The sequence below is a fragment of the Erithacus rubecula genome (assembly GCF_903797595.1).
Source record: "Erithacus rubecula genome assembly, chromosome: 9".
Lineage (NCBI taxonomy): Eukaryota > Metazoa > Chordata > Aves > Passeriformes > Muscicapidae > Erithacus > Erithacus rubecula.
This window is the reverse complement of record NC_136660.1, coordinates 19,447,041-19,460,681: the sequence shown is the minus strand read 5'-3', so window position 1 is coordinate 19,460,681 and position 13,641 is coordinate 19,447,041. Positions and strand designations below refer to the sequence as shown.

Sequence of the window (13,641 nt, the reverse complement as noted above, 5' to 3'; positions counted from 1 at the left end):
CCGCGGGCGGGCGGCGCGGGGCAGCGGGGCGCGGGGGAGGGCGAGCCGGCACGGGAGGGGAGGGGAGGGGAAAGCCGCTCATCATGTTTAGGGGCGAGGGGAGTCTCCCTGCCCGGGAACCCGGTCAGCGGCCCCGGCTGCCGCGGTCTCCGCCGCTGGGAAGGTAGGACTCCGCCGCAGGGGCTCAGAGAGGCCTCAGTGCGCCCCTCTCTCTCCCCGGCCCGGGTCGCCCCCGCACCATCCCCGGCGCTTTCGGGCAGGGCAGTCCCTGTCGCGGTGGCAAGGGCGTAGATCCCCGCTGCGGGTATCGGGGCTCGGCGGAAAGGGTCCCTGGGGAGGGATCGGGCGGCGGGGGTCGTTGTTCGGGAGAAGGGCACCCTCCGGGAGGGAGGCCCCGAGGGCGCTCTGCGGCGGGCAGCAGCTGCCGGGCGCGCCGGGGAGGTGCGCGCTGCCCTCGGCGCGGCACAGACCGCGATCGCGGCCTCGGCACGGCGATCTGTAACACCGATTTCTGCCTGTGCCAGCGGCTTCTCTCCTCTACAGTCGCATCTCGCAGTTAGAAGAACGAAAGGCAGTATGTGACTCAGTTTCCCTGTGAGGACCGACGGCAACTGGGCGATAAGAGTTTGGGAGCCTGTGGGTTGCATCATAAAAAGGAACTTTATAAGCCAAAAATATTTGCTGGTAAAATAGCTGGGAAGCACCAATCTTCAACATTAAGTCATCAGATCAGCAATTAGCTGTCAATGAATTTATAGTTTCCCATCCAACACAGCCTGAACTGCTGAGGTCTGAAATGCTGTAGTGCATTGCAGATACTTTCTCTTGGACTGTATTAGAGTTTCCAGTTGTGTTATTGATTCTTGTATAGTTAAACCACAGACACAATTCAGGGAAATACTAAAAATTGAAATACTGCTGCTGCCCTTGTAATATGCAAGTTGTAAAATGTAAGTTGTAGGTAGTTGCTTTTCTGCAGTAAAGCAATCACACACCATAGTTGACAGTGTATCTCCTTACCTCGGCTACTAAATTTCTATTTTCAGATTCTTTTTTCTCCTGACCTAGTGTTTGTGTTACTTGTTGTGTCATTACTGCTGTGACGGGATGCAAAGATGATGCTGAAGTGTCCCATGGAAAGGAGCTGAGTGGCACTGTATTTGAGTGCATGCAGTATTTTGCTGAAGTCCTACTGAATGCAGCCTGTTCCCTCTAAAGGGCAGAGACTCTGTTGCAAAAATGGAATTATCCTAATTAATAATTTAAATATAACAAAATAAATAATGTATATCCTCAAAGCTGTAATAGCAGGCATCTTTTTGTTGTTCCTGTCTTATGGAAATGGCAGACTGCTTTAGTGTGAATGAATCCTGACATGATTCTGGAAAGTGGGCCAACATATCATTGATTATGCACTTTGAAGAAGAGTGGGAAAGGTAGAGGGAAGATTTACAATTCTTGAATCTCTTTGCATTGTGTTGTGGCCACAAAAGCCTGCATATAGAAAAAATACTGTGACAGGAAAATTCTGCAGTAAGTCCAACTATAGCAGCTTCTGTAGATGCTGAAGTTATGTTATAAACAGCTTTTCTGGAAATAGCAGCTAGATAATTTCATCTTGCTATGCTATGCTTTTCTGATGTCTACCTGTGTTGCTTTAGAACATCACTTCACTGCATTTTATATGTGAGCTACAGCTGGGGAATGGGTTCAGAAATAGCCTCTTAAATAAACTGGAAGTTGAAATTGAACATGTCCTTAGCCCTTGGTATATGCATTATACTTTGCTCCAATGGGAGTATCTCCATAGTTTAATTCTAGTAACAGTATGTTTTGACACCAAAAAGGCACTTCTGTCATATGAGTCCCACAGGACTGGAAGATACAGGAAAAAGAACAGATGAGATGGGCATAACTCTTTACAAGGCAGGAGGTGCTACATTTTAAGTTGAATTTTAATGACTGTACAGCCAAACTTCAGCACAGCTTTCCTTTACAAGTAAATCAGTCTATGCCAATCTTTACAAGCAAGTCAGGCTGCCACTGAAGAAAGCATTTTTGAACTGGCCCTAGTGCTCATCTGAGCACTTCTGCTGAACTGCAGAATTTAATTTTCTGCCACCCTAGCTCCTGTGACTGTCCTGATGTGGTGCCTGGATAAGTAACCCTGGTGGGGCAAAAAAAGATTTGGGATGGAAGGATGGGACAGGAGGGAAGCGGGAGGTGACAAACAAAGGCTGCCCTTTCAGCAGCAGCTCTCTTAGATTAGCAGTAATGTGAAACAATAGTCTTAAGTTACAGTAGAGAACTTTGTGGTACATAAAGGAGAAAACATCACTGTAGCATAAACTTCAGTTCTAACCTAAATCTAGAATGGGCTAAAGTATGAGGTCTGGTGTATCTGAAAAGCTTTAAGTAAGACATGGTACATATATCATAGAGGTGCAGAATTCAAAAAATACCTGACATACTTACTGAATTGTTCCTAAAAGTTTCTAGTATAGAAGACTTCACAGCTTATACCTTAATCTGTTAACCTCTTAGGTATAAAGGGGTTTTTCCTACTATCTAAGAAAAATCTTCTTTGTTGCTACTTGAGTTAATTTCTTAATATCCTGCACTAGTTTGTACAGCAAGCAAGAAGTGAACATCATTTGAATAACATATTTAAATACTGGAAGACATATATCCCCACAGTTTTCCCTTTTTGCAGCCTGAGAAAGTATTTGAACCTTTCTATATAGGTTACATATTGGAGAACTCTTACATTTTATTGCTCTTTTTCAGACTCTCTTTTTCAGATTTCTTTCTCTATGTACTTCTAAGAAATACAAAGCATGGGTGTTTACTCCTTAACAATATTTAGCCAGGAAGAAGCACATCAACCTTCCTGCAGAAGATGATTGCATCCTAAGATCTTCTGGTATAGTTGTTTAAACTCAACAGCTTCTGCTCTGTTGAATCAAAATCAGTTTGGTTAGCCAATTAAAAATTTGTTCCAATTTTTAATGAAGCAAATCAGAAGGCTTTGCCAGCAGGCCTGAAGAGGCAGCTACCACTGATATGGAGAGCAAGGGCAGGGCAGTCACTGACAGCTACATCCATTGTGAGCTGTTGCTGGAGACTACATTTGAGTTTGATTGTGAGACAGTAATGTGGAACCATCAAAAATGCTAGTAAAACTGAGTTCTTCCTGTCTAATCTTTCCTCTTTCTTCATTAAGTCAGTTATTTTGTTGACAAATGAGGAAATTACTTTCTAATGCTGTTTGATATTGGCACCTTCCTATCTCCTACGTGTCTATAAAATAAGTTGCCAAATCATTTATTTTTTTGTCTCTTCATTGTACAAACAGTACTTTGGCATCTGTCATGTTCCTGATTTTTATCTCCTCCTATTTGAAGCCCCCTAGTAATTTGTAGAAAAGCAAGTAAATCTAAAAATGGACATTCACATATGGCAGTAACATCACATTCAGTAACTGTAGCTCTTTTTCGTTTAGCTGTACCCATGTACAATTTCAGGGCTGCACTGTGCCTCCCAACAAGCCCTGAGAAAGGTATACACTACAATCAGGCAGCTGATTCCCAAGCTTAAGTCTTCCTGACAGTCAGGGAAAACCAGTGGGACTGTACATGAGGGGCAATGGCTCATGCTCACCAGTTCCTATCAAAGGTACTGGCCACTCCAAACCAGTTTCAAGACTAGTGATATTCTGTAATCATTTAGAGGCTGTGTGGAGGTAGCAGGCAGTGTATATCTGGTTTGTCAAATTCAATAAATGGTATGTTCCATATTTTTGTGTCATACAGGGAATATTAAACATGAATCTTCGCTAGCCACTAGATGTCAATGTTGCTGTGCTAAAAGGCAAATGCAGTTTTATTTGTTTGGCTGATAAAGTAATTTCCTCAAGAGAAGAACTTCTGTATTTATTCTGTATTATTCCAGTATAGAGTCAGTTACACAAAATAATCGTAGACAAGCCCATGCTATGTCCATTATTTCAAGAGCAGCTGTGCAGTTTTATGATATTTTGGAGTTGCAGTTACCATTTCAGTGCATAATCATTGTTTTAAAAAGTGCCTTTGAAAAAATAGTATCTGATTGATTGTTTCCTTCCTGGTTCTAAAATCCCAGATCTTTATATAAGTAGTCACAATCATTGTACTGCATTTCACTTGTTAATAAGATAAAAATGGAGCTAATAATGTGATATACTGTTATAAGAGTATTGAATTTCCTTAATTCCAGTTATCTGTGGACATTTTCCTCTTAATTATTCCTGTTTAACACCATTGGATATCAATGGCAGATACATTGTGTGGAGACAGAATTTCTAGAACATGCAGACTTGCAATATGATAAGCAATTTGGAAAACAGCTCTTTTGAAAATTAGTATATCTAAAGACAGATCCAACAGATTATGGCATTTTAGGACTTATGAGGTAGAATTGACCCATTTGGTTTTTTTTCTGGCTCCTGTACCTCTAGGGTGAACAAATCACTAGCAGTCTCCACAACTACTTCTGCCTAGTGCACTGAAGGTTCTGTTGTCAGTCTACAGAGCATTTATTTTGAGATCAAAGTTTGGAAATTGGTTTACTAAACAGTCATGGAAAGCATGAAGAAGACAACAGTGAACACCTTTAATTCAGATTAAGCTTGTTCTGCTCTTAGGATAAAACAAATATCAAAGGCTCTTATTAAAAATAAAGTTGATGATCTGAAAATCTCCCAAAAAGTCAAAGATGTGGAAATTACACCCTTATTCTCAGCTGATCAATTTGGTAAACAGAATCCTAGTTTAGGCCACAATGTTAGAAAATACAGCCTAAATAACCTGATTTATTCCCTTATCTCTACTTCATGTGATGCATGTAAGGCCTCTCAACTTCATACACAATTCACAAGTTTTTTTTATTACTATTGACAGAAAAGCAGCCTTAGTCTTTATTATCATGGTCTGAAGTAGTTGAAGTCCTGCTCCAGAATTTATTTGATGGTAGCATTACTTCCACTCTTAACATGCTAAAGAATTACAGAGACATTGTAGAAGAACTATAACTGTTTTAATTCCTAAAATCTCTTTTAGTTTTCTTGCCTATGACTACAGAGTTATGTAAGAATCTTATAGTATCTTGAAAACCTTATTGCTTCATTCATTCATTTTGTTGCAATTAAGGGAACACTCAAAGCATCAACCTTGATCCTAAAACTTCTGTATACTTCAAAAAAATTCATTAAAATAAAGTTTTCTGCAAATCCTTGTTAAGATGTATAGTGTAAATAATAGCAGTATCATCTTGTAAAGACCAACTGATTCAGTTATGGAAATAATAAATCAGACTTTGATTAAAAAAGAATTCTTAGATTTAACTCCCTGTATTATCTCTAAAGTTATAGGTTATTTTTGCAAAATATACAGAATTTTACTAAATAAATCCCCTAGAGATATATTATGTAGACTCCTGTCTAGTGTCCTTTAATTGACATTTGTTTTGTGGCAGGTGATTTTGGTCTCCAGATCTTAGTCTGGCAACTCTGCTCAGAACAATGCTCACTACAAGTTACACGTGAATGCAGGCTTGCATAAACTTGAGTAGTGATTTCAGCCTATCAGGAATTTAATTTAAAAGTAATTACCAGCATATACAAAATACTTCTTAGTTTTATCAACCTGAATCTAAGCAAGTGGAATATGGAAACTAACTCCTCTGCCATGTTCCAGTTTTCATTTGAGGAGATTTTAGAAGTTCATTATGCTTAAATTCCCTGAAGTATGAACTATTTCCTAAGAGAGCAAAGAATGTTAATCTTACTTTTTATGGTGGAAAGTGACTGATGGCATCCAATTATATAAATACAAGAGTAAGGCAAAATTGTTTTTCTGTTTTGATATCAGATTGATTATATAAGATGAAAAAAATCTTAAAAATAATAAGCAAGAGAAGGAAAATCTAGTAATGTGGAAATAAATAAAACAACTGACAAGCAATGTACTTATTTTCTTTAAATTACATTGTTTCTCACTGGATTTTTTGGAAGGAGAAGAAAGAATATATGAGCAAAGTCCATTGCATTTTTAAACCACAGTGGAAAAACATGCATTCCCTCTTTTCCTGACAAGCATGTTTGTGCATAATGTCTCCCATGTATATGTATTAATAATATTCACTTATGAGAATTGAGGAAAGGTACAAATCATTGACAGGGAATGTTTGGAATCTGCAGTCTTCCCTATAAAAAGGTGACAGACAAGTCACTGTCATCTGAATCATGCAAGCAGTTAAGCCCTTCTTTGTGTACCCAACATTCTACATAACCTAGAAAAGAAAGGTGTCTCAAAGTTGGAGTCAAAGGTGTAATGTTAATAGAGAAGTATGGTCTCATTCCTGCAAAGATGTTCCACAAAGCACCTGTTTTTTAGAGATGTGTTTCATCTTAACTTCAAAGTTGAGCTCTTAACTCAGGAATCCAGAAGGCCAGTCATCAAAACTCTGCTGTGGACCTGGTAAGATGAGTTCATCACAGAGTTTTCCACTGGATGTCCTTAAGCAACGAAAATAACTCAGAGATTGCTTGCAATATAGAGTGCTGCAGTCAGTTGTTTGGAATTTCACAGTCAGATTGTAAAAAACTAAGGTATAAGACCATAATATAATGTAATGATAACAAAATCGACCCTCACTTTATTTTACTATTTCAGTGGGATTACATAGTAAAGTAGTACAGTAGCTGCATGTAGAGGCTGTTAGTATCCAGGTTGAGGTGATCAATAACTGATCCTTCAGTGAAACCTGAAGGATACAGGGATATAAAGAAGTTGTTCTGAGCACTGAGGTAGGGTGAATCAGTTAAAAATTCCTATTTCACAGTTTTTAATGAACACATTTATAGAGTACTGCTGTGAGATCTCATTTAATTAATAATGCCATGAGCCATTCTGCTAGAACTGACCTTTTATTAGCAAAAGTTTACTGCTGATTGCCAGGGTTTGGAAATAATAGGGATTATATTTCAAATTAAATACAATTTTATGTTATTTAATCACCAGTATCATTAAGACACGAAGTACTGAAATACTATCAACCTTTCTATTGAAAGTATTTCCAGGACACTATTCATTCCATGGCATATAAGTGGAATGGGAAAGATAACTATCCTAAATGGCAACCATTAGTCTAACTTAGTTACAAATATCAAATTATGTTATTTATAGCCAGCAACACTGAGCTGTGCAATATCCACAACTCTAGAAGTAAAAATGGCAGACTCAAAAAAACACCAAGGAAAGTTATCTACTGCAAGTAAAAAGAAATATTGCAGTTTGTATCCTGGGGGAGATCCTGTTATTTGCTGAAATCACATTCAATTTGCAAGTGGTAAGTCAAAATGTTTACAGTTACATTTCTAGATGACTGCCTTTCTTGAATGGAAACAAAACATAACCACATGGAAGATAAAGGTCAGGATGTGAAGTGAGATTTGAGTGAAAAACATTTCCTTTAGCGTTTGATAAAATATTCTGTCAAGTTTGCATTACACTGGCCTTAAATATACTGCTCATAAAAGATGGATTGTGTTATTTAGATTTATATTAGGATCTGGTTTAATATTTTTTATCAATCTTGGTTTAGTAAATCCATGCCACTCTTTCCCTGTAAAACTTTTATTTGAACCTCAGCCTTAATAGAGACAGTATTTGGCAGGTTTCTTTAATATGAGTCTGTTAATGAAAGGAAAATACTATTCTGACTACCTCATTTATCTCAGATATGGTCATAATCCAGCCACTAATGTTAAGAACTAGAAAAAATAAGACTAGTGAAGCATTTTGTTATTTTCTTACTTGAAGTCATCAATACCCGCAGAAAAATAAGCCCATGCAATAGAATACTAAATTGTTCTCCCAGTTAAAAAGAAGCTAATATCTGAATATTATCATCATTAGTATGTGTTCTAACACTACAGTATGAAAAACAAAGCCTTAAACTTATGATGAGATCCATGATTTGTATTGATTTGCAATTCAGCTCAGCCTTAAGAACACAAATACCCCATCCTTGGAGCCTAAGAGTCCTTATGGAAGGGCCTCACAGCCCTGGGCACCGATGCCCATCACATCCATCCACACAGATCCTCAGCAAGGAGGGATTTAGCTGTCTTTGGAATATCACCCATTCTGAATCTATAGCAACCCTCCTCTAATATGCAGAACTATTTTTAGCATCAGGGCAGCCTTGAAAACAGCAGGTAAAGCATGAAGAGAATGAATAAGTGGTTGTGGTGCTTGGCTGTGAATAGAACCTATTATATAGCTCTTGAGAGAGATCTTAATATATATGTATAGATAAAATGTGCATATGAAGGGATATCTGCCTCCCTGAGGGGGAAGCAGGGGTGTCAGAAACAGTAGAGCATTATTACTATTTGTGACCTGAGCAGTTATCTAAAAAGTCATTATTTCCAATTGTTCTGTTTAAGAAAATAAATTGTTTATGGAATTGAGTATCTTTGATCCAGTCTTTATTTGCAATAAATGTATAGCGTTCATTTCCCTGAGTGAAGAGAAAATTCAACAGCAGGAGACTATTTGCAGTTCCAAGCTCTTTTCAGCCATTACTTTCTCCAAGAAATTCTCTAGTGAATTTCTCAGGTCCCCCTTTCCATGCCTAGGAGCCAACATTTCAGTTTCTGTGATGTTAACTGTTCTCTTGAGTTCCCAAACCTGTTTTGTTTTGGTTTTTTTTGTCATTGTCTTTTTCTCTTATATATTCATCCATTTGCATCTAAAAAAAAATCTTGGGAAAAAGGGCCACATGTGCCTTTGTTTAATCAGTACTGTGTGTCATTTATTTAGCTGGGGAGCTATATTGCTTCATGAAGGAGCTTATTACTGCTTACTATGTGTTATATTGAGGCTGGGAATTAGGCCCTCTAGTTTTAATGAGTCTTTGCCTATATCACAAGGGCAGCAACAGTGGAAACTTACAGATGCCTACAAGTGATTGGTATTAAAAAGAAAGTCAGCTGTACAGTATTTGGATTATTATCTTACAAAAGTGATAATTTGGAATAATTTTGAACTTAAAATGTGAATGTTACCATGTTCAAGGTAGGGAAAATCCTTTCATTTCTGAGCAGTCATAACTAAAATGTGTGTTTCTCTGTTGCTATGAAAATTATATTTAAAACTACAGTCAGTTCTTAGATAAAGATGCTGTGTTGGTTTTGTTCTCCCACTGCAGAGGGAAAGGGCCAGCAGCCAAAAGAGCAAATCTTTTCTTAAAGCTGTACTAAATATGTAGCATATTGGCATATGAACAAACAGATGTAATGAAATTTTTAGCCCTCTGAAATCTCATTTGCAGAGTGAATGTGGTTTGTAAGAAAAAGGTACCTTGAAGTTCAGCTTGGTGCAGTACTTTCCTTGATGAAGAATCTGTGCTAGGCTTGTGCAGTGGCAGCATGCTTGCCATAACATAGGGTGGGATGTCAGGAAGATTTGGTATTTGCTTAAGGTAAAAAGGATTAACTCTTACTGAAATAAGGTATTTTTCAAAATTTCTTGAGTTGCTGAGAACAGTAAAAACATCATTAAAATACACTTGTGGAGCTATCAACAATAACTCCTTAAAATATTTCAGTGCTGATCCAAATCTCTGCTTTGTAAAGCATGTTGATTAGCAATGATGAAACAGTAATATGTGTTTGATGAGGCACATCCTTCATATTGTGCAGTTCATTATGTCCATGGCACTCCAGCAAGGCTTCGACTTGAAGTATTTCAGTGACTTCAGTGGCACTAAGATTTCTTTCATTGTAAATTATTCAGGACATAGAAACCTGTTTTTAACAAGTGAAGACTTTCTCCTCAAAAGCTTGTTGTCTCTGCCATGTAACTAATAAATTTCCTATGTAAGTTTAAATAAATAATATTTTGTTACTTCTTGTCTGCAAAATGACAAGGAAAATAAAAGACAAGTTTATAAAGATTAGAATAATTCTTCAGGGAGCCAATGCCATGAAAAAGTACAGAAGGGCATGTAAGATAGCACAGGTCAAGGAAAGGATTTTGTAACATGCCGTCTGTTTTTAATTAGCGTCTTGGCACACTGGAAGAGCTCAGACATTTTTCCATGAAGAAATGTATTATAGACTTTTCTAGCTGCCAATTAAATGGCATTTAGCTACACTGACAGTGGTATGTTGTTTTGGGTCTGTAGAAAGCACTTGCTCATGCTAGAAAATCTGGGACATTTTGTTTTGCATACAGGGTTCTTACTGGACTGGATTTTCTATCCCTCCAATTTTGAATATAGGCTTAAAGGAATAAATTCTTTGAATAAATACCAAATTAAGAGTGCAAGGAGTTGGCAGAGTGGAGATGATAATTATGAAGTGTCAGTTTGTGTACACTGGTTGAAAGTCTGTCCTCCAGTTAGATGATAATTTTTAAACAATGGTAGCTAAATACTGGGGTGTTTTATGAGGTCCATACTTTGTCCTGTCTGGTAGAGACTGAGGCACTTTGTCACCAGTTCTGTCCTATGGTTCATTTAAATATGATCATTTGTAACATGAAACTGCCCCTCTGTTGTGCAGCTCCCTATGCATTTTCTCTAACAGTGAAACCAATGCTCTCTGTCCACTCCTGTCCTCAGCTGCTTCTTCTGGCTCTGGCAATTTTCGGGGCGGAGGGGGTGGGTTTGAAAGATTTGGACTTGCTTAGGGTTATATTTGTTTTCTGGTTCTTTTACCAGCTAATTTATTTAATCCAGTTTAGAGAATAGCATTAGAACAGAAACACCAGCGGCGATCTGTGGAAGAGAGCAGAATCAATACTACCTGCAAGAGCTGGGAAGAGAGAAACCATCCTACTGAGACATTGCACAGAAATACATTCTTAAAATCATCATGCCAGTTCTGAAGATGCTGGCAATTACAAATTAATTCTCTCATTAGTATAATGGTTTTAATATCTGATAGAGCTATGTAGGGGAAAAAAAGGCAAAAAGTAACTTGCATGTTTGAACAAGACTTCTCCTTGCTGAGAGGTTCATATAGAGGGCACTTAATCTTACAATAGGATGTATGCTAGGTGGTGAGTGTGATGTCAGTTCCACTGAAATGGATGGGCATGTTGACTGTCTTGAAATTGTCTCCATTTCCAACATGGGAGAACTTGATCTTCCCTCAGTAAACTACAGGCAAATTTTCTTGAGAGTTGTCTTGAAAGACTGAAAAAAATCTAGATTTCTGCAGCAGATGGAAACCTCGTATTCTTTTATATTGTTTCCTTTCTTATACTTCCTCTTGTATTAGGTGTGGTGTCAGTTCCTGCTGTGAACCATGAAGTATCACAGCTTCATACATCTTTGAATTGGGCACTGGTTTGCTCTTGAGCTTGTATGTTTGCTCTTTCATTTCCCCCCAACTTTGAATATCCGTTGTTAGCATTTTCAAGGCAAAACACAGGCAACAGAAGCAAAGCAAGAACTGTTTGTGTAGGTCTGGAGAAAAGTGGCTGGTTATCAGGAGAGCAGTTAACATGATGCTACTGGATTGGGTGCTGCAAAGCACTCTGGTTTGTAACAGAGATTAGAACCAAACAAAGCATCAAGAATCATAAGGGTGCTGAAAGTTCTTAGTTACAACAAAGTAAAACCTAGGAATAGACTAATTTTACCTGCCTTCCCTTTGAAAGCAATACACTGTACATGTGCTTTTTCTTAAAGAGAGATAATTCAGATATCAATACATCTCTCCTGACATATTTTTTGTCATTGGTCAAATTCTGGCGTACTTTAAGCAGCAAGCAGTTCCAGACACCTGCACATTCACCAGGATATGCTCAGTGGAACAGGTGTTCTACATCACTATGAAATTTTGGCCATGAGAGCTCACTTCAGAGATGATCACTTCTAAGTCCACAGTGAACTGTGAACTGGCTGCTTTGCATAAGGGAAAGGAGACCACCCTCCAAGTCTTTCTTTCCTCTGAAGCTGGCAGCAGTTAAGCAGCTATTTCCTTGGCTTTTTGACACAGGGACTGGCCTGGTTGTTCTGCTTTTAATGCAACTGGTATAATAAAGAAGGATACCCATAATACAAAACCTGTATGGACAGGATGGGACAAAGCAGAACTTCCCAAATAAAATGTTTTGGGCAGTCTAGTGATCATTCCCAAGCTTGTCTGTGCTATGAGCTGTTGTAAAGGCATCTCATGTTTTATTATGTCTAACCTGCAGAAGGCCTCTTCCTGGCAATGGCTCTTGGTGCCAGATCCACCAGGAAGCATAGTCTTTTCAGAACTGTTTAGAATTCACAAGACTTAGTTTTGTTTACTGAAAGTACAGCCTCATTCTCAGCTGCTTTAAATTTGCCATTTACAGCAGAATTTCTTAAAAGGGTGGAGCCAAGAGAGCAAAACCTTGGACTCATGAGATATTGTAGGAGTCTTTGATCTCAAAATCCTTTTGTTCCAAACACAGTGGTACCATAGCAATGACAGTTTTGTTCTTTATGAGACGGTGAAAACTGGGTGTGATTCGGGCTATTGCCCATCTGTGTGGTGTAATATTATGGGCTTAACACCAAGCACTGGAAAGTCTCATCATCACCATCAGTGGATTTTAGATTAAGATAGGTAAGCTCATCCTGAGCAGAGAAAAGGCAGTTTTCTAAAAACGCAATGAAATTAAGGGTAACTGTAACAGGATATGGATCTGCAAAGGGAAGTGTATTGACCATGAAATCACAGGAAGCTTATTTAAATTTTGTCATATGTTGGCAACGAAAACATTCTAGCCTAATGCAAATATATAAATACAGTCATTGGCATGGAGTCAATACCTTAAAAATATTACATTTTTTAAAATAACTTTTGTTCTATGTTCTGACCATTTGTGTTTGGTGTCCTCAAGTATTTTAGCAAACAGGTTTACTTGTAGAAGTATTAATATTTTAATCAGATATTGGAGAATATGTGCTAAAAATGTATGCTTAGATAATAATAAATAATAATTATAATAATAATAATGCATGAGTATGTTTGCTCTAGAAACGAAGCCATAGAAGTTGTGCTAAGTCTGACCAAAGAACACAAGCAGTGGTGGGTGGTGAATACCTCTAGTGGCAGCAGGCAAAAGTATTTTAATTTTGACTGCCATATACTTGCACCAAGATTTTCACTAGATGGTTGATAATGATCAAAAATTGTTGTTACCAAACAATTCGGATACATTGGAAGAGGCAGCAGTTTGTTTCTTACCACGCAGAGCGACTGCGTGGGAAGCCATCGGTCCCTAAGGCGCAGTTGGCTCTGGGCAGCACCGGAGAGGTGAAACATGCCGGCACACTGCTGCAGGGAGCACTGCAGCCGCTCGGCGTGGCCCGGGAGGGCTCTTCCACAGCGGGGGCTGGCACGGCAGGGCCGGGCCCGCGGCCCCATGGATGGCGAGCAGCGGCCCCATGGATGGCGAGCAGCGGCCCCATGGATGGCGAGCAGCGGCCCCGGCGCTCCCTCGGGCCCGGCCTCGCCCCGCCGGCCCAGGCCGCTGAGGGCGGGCGCCGCCCGCGGCCGCGCGTTGCCGGGATACGGGGCCGCGGCGAGGCGGCGGGCCCCGAACGGTGTCT

General features: G+C 39.2%; 1 protein-coding gene across 2 annotated transcripts in view; it reads left to right on the top strand.

The window, feature by feature from the left end:
* Positions 1 to 27: 27 nt before the first annotated feature.
* LGI1 (leucine rich glioma inactivated 1) overlaps positions 28 to 13,641 on the top strand; it is a 29,127-nt gene continuing 15,513 nt past the window's right edge. For both annotated transcript variants that reach the window (XM_079313071.1, XM_079313073.1), the window contains exon 1: positions 28 to 163. The gene's annotated coding sequence lies outside the window, so the exon portion shown is untranslated. The remainder of the gene's footprint in view (positions 164 to 13,641) is intronic.